Raw genomic sequence first — 7585 nt, 5'->3', positions numbered from 1 at the left:
TTATTTTCTCATAGAGAAAACGCATGCGCGTACACAGACATCCTTGTTTAATATGCATAATGAGGACTGTGCATTGACTTCCATAGACTTCCATTCATATTCAAGCTGTTCTATGGCCTAACCTGACCCTAGCACTAAACCCACCCTAAACCTAATTGACACCTTAGTCCTAAACCCTAACCAACCCTAGCGCAGAAAAGTGAACATGTTCACACCCAGGTGTACACCCCCCCCCCCCCCCCCGACACACATCCTTGTTTTAAATACAAAGTGAAGACCATGCCTTGACTTCCTTTGTTTTCAACCCTTTCTATTTCCTAACACTGATTCTAACCCTAAACCTAACTTTTACTAGTATATACCTAACCCTAATGGACACTTTAGTACTAAACATAACCCTAGCCCTGAAAAAAGTGAGGGCCAAAAGAAGTTTACTTTACATCAAAGTCCTTACTTCACAAGTAAAATGGGCAAAACATGTTCTCACTCAGCTACAAGTACACACACACACACACACACACACACACACACACACACACACACACACTGTGTTTAAGAGATTTAATTTATTGACCGAAGCAGGCCGAAGAGTGAATAAGAGGAGAGAGGGAGGAGACAATTGTGTGAACAGTCTTTGATCTGCTAAGTGGGTGGTCTACAAATACAAACACACACAGACACACACACAAGCTTTCGCTGCTATTCTTTTCAGAACATTGCGCTGACTTATATTCATTGTGTAGAACTAGAAGTTGAACCCTAACCTCTCGTCCAGTCTACCCAGTGCCGCTCGTCACCGAATCAAAGTTCACACCATTCTCTTTCAATCAAACCAGACCCTCTGCCTCATTTTTATAACTAGACTTAGGTATCCATAAGGCAAAATGCTGACAAAACCTCCTTATAGGTTGTTTTCAGACGAGAATGCTCTAAGCGATCACTTCAGGGTTCTAAGAACAGAGAAGTGTATTTTGGGTTCGCCTGGTCAACACCTGTAATTGTATCTAATGCTGCAGCAGCTGGAAAAAGAGCACATTATAGAGAAGTTTTTTTGGGTTAAAGGAACAATATAAGGGAATATATGACAGCAAACTGTAAAACTAAATGTAATGTGTAAGCATGCAGTTATAACATTTGTGATGACAGAAACATACTTTTTTTTTATGATGAATTACATTTGCATCACTGCTCAGCGCTGTTCAGCACCTAACTGAGTCCAGCAGGAGTTGATGATTGGTGAGTACGCGCTACCAACAATAAACCTGTTAAGTTAATTCGATATGAAAGCTCTGTTTATTTTGGCCTTATGTTAGAAACAGGACACTGTTGTCCAACTACTCTGTCCTCCCAATAGAGACTGATAACACTCTCTCTCTCTTAGGAGAGCGCGGTGGTAAGAAGGAACCACACTGGACGTGTTGCAAAGCGCAGCAAAGCAGCATACGTGCGTCCTACGCTTAGGTTAGCTTGTCATTTTAATCAGTCAATAAATGTACACCAGAAGCATAACGCTACGCGACGGCTAAATTAGATCGAAGTTCTAATTTCAGACGCGTATACACTCCTGTTTGGCAGGGAATAAATGGGAAAACATCCTGCTCACTTCCGGAAGTATCCCAAAATAAGAGTTGTTGAAAATAAAGCGCCATGTATGATGTAGCTGTGACATGCTAACAAACTAAAATATGCGATTTCTAATCAGATATGGTAAAGACACAGACTTTTAGGAGATCAAAAGTCTGTGTCTTTACGGCGTCGCTGTTTTGTGTGAACTGCGACGCCGACGGGGCGAGGAAGGTGCGTTCGACAAAGCTCTACTACGTCAGGACAGCTGCAGGACCGGGTAAATACCTCTTGTTGAGCTAAACTTTTTTTACTCCATCATGATGCAATGAAATCTGGGACAAATCAGGGGACAGCTTTTGCCAGGGACAGGTCATCCAAAACGGGGTCTATCCCCGGAAATCGGGGATGTGTGGTCACCCTACCGGAGGGGCGGAGTGATATTACACACTTGGGAAGAATAGGTACTGCGCCTTATAATCCAGTGCGTCTTATATGTGAACAAAGACACACATAGACACGTAAATTTATGGTGCGCCTTATATTCCAGTGCTGGGTTGGATTCAATGTCAGATAGTGAGAACAAAGATTATGTGCCTTTTATACAGTAAATGCAAATAATGAAACCAGATAGTTTCAGCGGGATGCAGTGAATAGGGTTTTGAAAAGGTATTTGTTTTGTTGTATGCAGTATTGCATATTTAAATATTATTGTGGTCACATTCAAGCTAATTAATTTATCTTAACGGTATACAAAAGTCATTTTGCTTTATCCTGTCATAAACACGGGTGTTGTTCTTCTGTTGGAGTTTGTTCAAAATGTAAACTAGCAATATTTGATGGCATACAAACTAATATTGAGCCATATATGTTATAGCTCTGATCAAGGTGAAACAGTCAAGTCGGCTGCAGCAGTGTTTGCACAGGATAAGGTAGTGCTTTAATGAACGGCTGCTACTACTTACCCTTGTTTCTTTTTCCTTTAGTCTAAACAGTTTGAACGGATGGATGGGTTTTAAAGATCATAGACTAGTCATCTGTAAAAGTAGTTAATTATTATGATCAACTAATGTATTTTGTTAAGGCCAAAATTATTCATACACCATTGGAGATTTACATTTAAAGTAATCTTTTATTTTAGGAGCACGTTCCTTATGACTAGAGGTAATATTAACATGTTTCAGCAGCCCAGCCAGAGTCCTGACTTGAATCTGATAGAGGATTAGATTAATGGCAGGGAAGCCTTCCAAAGTCAGGCTTGGAGCGCGTCACCAATGATAAATCATCCAAACACCAGAGGAAACTTGCAAAAAGCTGCACAGTGATTATAACAAGAATTTGGTTGTTGTGATTCTAATAAAGATTTTCCCATTATTTAAAAGGTATAAATAATAGTTTTAACAACATTGAAATAAAAACAGCAATTAATTATTTTGTATGAAATGCCATTATCATTGTTTTCATTATTGTGTGAGAGTTACGTGCCTTTCCTGTCAGAAACAAACTTCTTAGTTAAATTAAAGTAATTTTAAATCCTTCAGATACGAATAATTTTGGTCTTAACTGTAGATTAGGACATCCTTCTGGAGAATATTCCAGAATGGAAACACTTGCATTAAGCATGTCTAATCAAAGTTTTGACATGATCAGCATGAACAGTGGGGCTACTTACTACTGAGTCCTTTTTTTGTCACCCTTAGTTCAGATGTTTGTTTCTTCTATTTGCATTAAGAGGTTTAAAGCACAACCTGCTTACAATCCAAAAGCATGAAATATGTGTACTTGTAAGTTTCTCCCCGGTTCTAAACATTTCATCAGAAGTATCTTACAAGCTGGAATTGGACCATGACTGAAAAGTTCTTAGAAATATAAAGCTGCCAATAAATCCTGAGATGATTGATTGATGGTTTGTGGATGTTCAAGCATTCAGAGGAAAAACATTGAAATGTTTGGGTGTAACTGAAAACGCATGGCTGCTTGGTCTCCCGGAACTTATCTGTTATGGAAAGAGAAACCTATTGGTTGTGCTCTTGCGCTGATCTGATTAAACGGAGGAACCTCAGACCCGAAGCTGTGGCACTCATGAGCCGATCCATGTTGTGCATCATGTATGTTCTCTGCTCCCTTTAATATACGTGAATGTGGAGTGTTGAGGGGGGGGGGGGGTGTTCTGTGTGTGCCGTGTCTATCCTTGGCTTAATGTCCATATCTAAATTCATGTGCGGCGTGGTGGCAGTGTGGTGACGGCGGGCCGGATCACAGGCGGATTGTGTTGGATTTGACTTGAAGCCTCTTTAATCATCGTAACGCCATCATTAATATTCATGCAGTCAGCTGGAACACCCGGCACTCACAGCTCCAAACTTTCAGAACAAAATGTATTAAATACAGCTTAAAAAATTAATGGACTTTAGTAGATATTCCATAAAAATAAAGGGCGGAGGCAGGGGACACACAGCTCCCCTTGTCTTCCCCCTTCTCCTCTGATTGGTTTATGCAGATTGCTTCTCTGATTGGCCTTTGTGTTTTCCCTTTTTTCTGCAGATTTTTTGGACTTGGATGAGACTTCAAAGCGACTGCGAGGCATGAACGGTCATTTAGAAGGATTTAAGCACATTATCACATCTGTAATTGTACATGAATAATAAGGAGAGCTGCAGCGATCAATTAGCTCTGAGTCCACAAAAAGATCAGAAGCATGGGGAGGCCGACGATGGCAGGAAATTAGAAAAGTTTCAAAGTGAAGAAGAAAAGATGTCTTTTTAACTGTATTTCAACTGCTTCTCAGCTAGAGCCCTAGCTTTTGGGTTTGTTGTAGTAAACCTGAGTGACTAACACACAACAGTTGTGTTGATCATATTTTCACATGTACTGACTTATTGAAACGGAAGCGATCATAAGAGCTATAGTTGATAAATGTCATACATTTTTGACATGTTTCTTACCATAATATCTGGGAATGGAATACGTCAGCCTAATGTTTAGAGATTAGGACAGGTTTAACTTTTCAGCAGTAAGTGAGGCAGTAGAAGTCTCTGAGAGGGAAAATCACACAACAAACTGCTGTTCCAGTGCAAAAATATACTGAAATGTTTGCAACAAAAATAATACAAACTTCATCATCATCGTCATCACTATCAAACTGAACGGTTTAAAGTCACTCAGTCATTATTTCTGGAAAGGCAGCCATTAGAATTTTATGATCTCTGGCTTTGACCCGTTCATACCAAGGCTCGCCCAGTCCCAATTTTTTTGTGAGAGCCTAATATAATAAAGAAACTGGGAATATCGTCAAGAATCAAGGATTTTTTATTGTCCCTACGTGTTACCATTTTGAAAATTTTTATTGAGCCAGCCACTGGCTCAGGATGCACACAAACAATACAGTTAGACACAACAGACATGGACATTATTATTCTTATTATTTTTTAATATAGAAATTAAATTAAATTCAGTTGACTGCACCGGCCAACCGCACTTCCTGAAAAGCCCAAGCATGCAAAGTATTCTTCAGGGTCTGCTAAGACTCGTGCCGAGTTCCGAAAGTCAGTCCTTTTTAAACGATATGATTTACTGTGTTGCATGAATTAATCACTAGAAGCTGCTTTGATGATACATTCATGTCTGTAGTAAATTCGGTGCAATATTCTTTTGCATTGCCCGGATGGGTTGGATCAGTGGCAATGCGTCCGGCCCTTCTCTGGACTCGTGCTGCATAAACCGAGTTCAGTACTTACAGACGGCATCCCAAAATTCCCTGTGCTGCCCTCACCACCTGTGCTAAGTATTTTTATCTCCTTCACTTTACAGCTCCCATACCATACAGTTATTCAATTCAATTTTATTTATGTAGCGCCAATTCATGAAACATGTCATCTCAAGGCTCTTTCCAAAGTCAAATTCAATCATTATTATACAGATTGGTCAAAAACTTTCTTTGATTGCTTCAAAGTCCCGACAAGCAGCATTCACTCCTCCTGAAGAAGCGTAGAGCCACAGGGAGAGTTGTCTGCATTGTCCATGGCTTTGCAGCAATCCCTCATACTGAGCAAGCATGAAGCGACAGTGGAAAGACAAACTCCCCATTAACGGGAAGGAAAAACCTCCAGCAGAACCGGGCTCAGTATGAACGGTCATCTGCCTCGACCGACTGGGGGTTACAGAAGACAGAGCAGAGACACAACAAGAGAGACAAAAAAGCACAGAAGCACACATTGATCCAGTAATCTGTTCTACATTAGATGGTAGTAGCGGGTTAGCCGTCTTCTCTGGATGATGTCACAGTTAACAGAACGCCAGACCAGGTGTACCTACTATGAAGAAAAACAGAGAGAGAACAAAAAGTTAAAAGCTGAAATGATGACAGTCATTTCAATGCAATGCAATGCAAAACTGAAGAACAGTAGAAATTTGTAGAATGAGAAATATAGGCCCTGATGTCCTCCAGTAGCCTAAGCCTATAGCAGCATAACTATAGAGGTACCTCACGGTAACATAAGCCACTCTAACTATAAGCTTTGTCAAAAAGGAAAGTTTTAAGATTAGTCTTAAAAGTAGACGGGGTGTCTGCCTCACGGACCAAAACTGGGAGTTGGTTCCACAGGAGAGGAGCCTGATAGCTAAAGGATCTGCCTCCCATTCTACTTTTAGAGACTCTAGGAACCACCAGCAGACCTGCAGTCTGAGAGCGAAGTGCTCTGTTAGGAACATACGGGGTAATCAGAGCTCTGATATATGATGGAGCTTGATTATTAAGGGCTTTATACGTTAGAAGAATAATTTTAAATTCCACTCTTGATTTAACAGGAAGCCAATGAAGGGAAGCTAAAATTGGAGAAATGTGATCCCTCTTGTTGATTTTCATCAGAACTCTTGCTGCAGCATTTTGGATCAGATGAAGACTTTGAACTACATTTTGTGGACTTCCTGATAGTAAAGAATTACAATAGTCCAGCCTTGAAGTAACAAATGCATGGACTAGTTTTTCAGCATCACCCCTGGACAGAATGTTTCTAATTTTGGCAATATTCCTGAGATGAAAAAAGGAAGCTCTGGAAACCTGTTTAATATGGGATTTAAATGACATGTCTTGGTCAAAAATAACATCAAGATTTTTTACTTTATTACCAGAGGCCAAGTTAATGCCATCCAGATTAAGTGATTGATTAAGAAGTTTATTTTTTTGAATTAACACTGTATTTCAATCAATAAATCCTCTCTACTAGGCTAGTGAAACTTAACTAAAACTACTAAGCAAAATTAAGATAAAAAGGAAGCTAACCTAAGGAACTATATACATGCAAAATAAAACAAAAGACAAAGCAAAAGTGGTTGATCATCATCAGAATAATTCAGTGAATCCTGGTTCACTGCAGATCTGACTTAAAGAACATGGAATGGCGTTAAATTAGCTTAACTAATTTAGAACAACATTTGGCATGTGTTTCAACCCATCCACAATGTGAATCCTGAGTTAAAACATTATTTGAGGAAATAACATTTTAAACAATGATTTTCTAGGCAAGAATCTGGAAACTTTATGAACGCTCGATTTTATTAATGCGATTATACCTCTGGGAGCTAGGGGTCGCTGTAGCGATGGGGTCGCTAAAATCAGCTAATCTAAAGTTATACAAAACATCTTTAAATCGTTTTTCAAAACGTTTTTTAATTACGCGGTAATAACGCTCTTAGCACTATCGAACAATGGTGGAGCGAAACGAACAAGCTTTATGTTTAAAACTAGCTTAGTTGAATAACCGGAAATTGGAAGTTACCGGGGCTGATAGCATTTATGCTAGCGGATTTACGGCACTAACTTTAAAGACTTTAGCTTTATTTTAGTCATAATGAGTGAGCCGGTTACCATAAACATTAATATACCATCAATGTATGAAACCTCTATGGAGATAACATTTGTTATAACAATAAAACACACTCGAATCACATTGGCAATGACATGGTATCACAATGCTAGCATGAGCTATGTCCGTGAGCTTTTTGTGTTTAAAAACACCACGTG

At 39.4% G+C, this 7585-nt stretch overlaps 1 protein-coding gene across 1 annotated transcript in view; it reads left to right on the top strand.

Annotated features, from left to right (window-relative positions):
• Positions 1-4111: 4111 nt before the first annotated feature.
• mipol1 (mirror-image polydactyly 1) overlaps positions 4112-7585 on the top strand; it is an 87516-nt gene continuing 84042 nt past the window's right edge. The window contains exon 1 of the mRNA XM_036150845.1: positions 4112-4146. The gene's annotated coding sequence lies outside the window, so the exon portion shown is untranslated. The remainder of the gene's footprint in view (positions 4147-7585) is intronic.

Source organism: Fundulus heteroclitus, chromosome 19, assembly GCF_011125445.2.
Source record: "Fundulus heteroclitus isolate FHET01 chromosome 19, MU-UCD_Fhet_4.1, whole genome shotgun sequence".
NCBI classification, from domain to species: Eukaryota; Metazoa; Chordata; class Actinopteri; order Cyprinodontiformes; family Fundulidae; genus Fundulus; species Fundulus heteroclitus.
The sequence above is the reverse complement of the archived record's forward strand: the minus strand, read 5'-3'. Positions and strand labels throughout refer to the sequence as shown.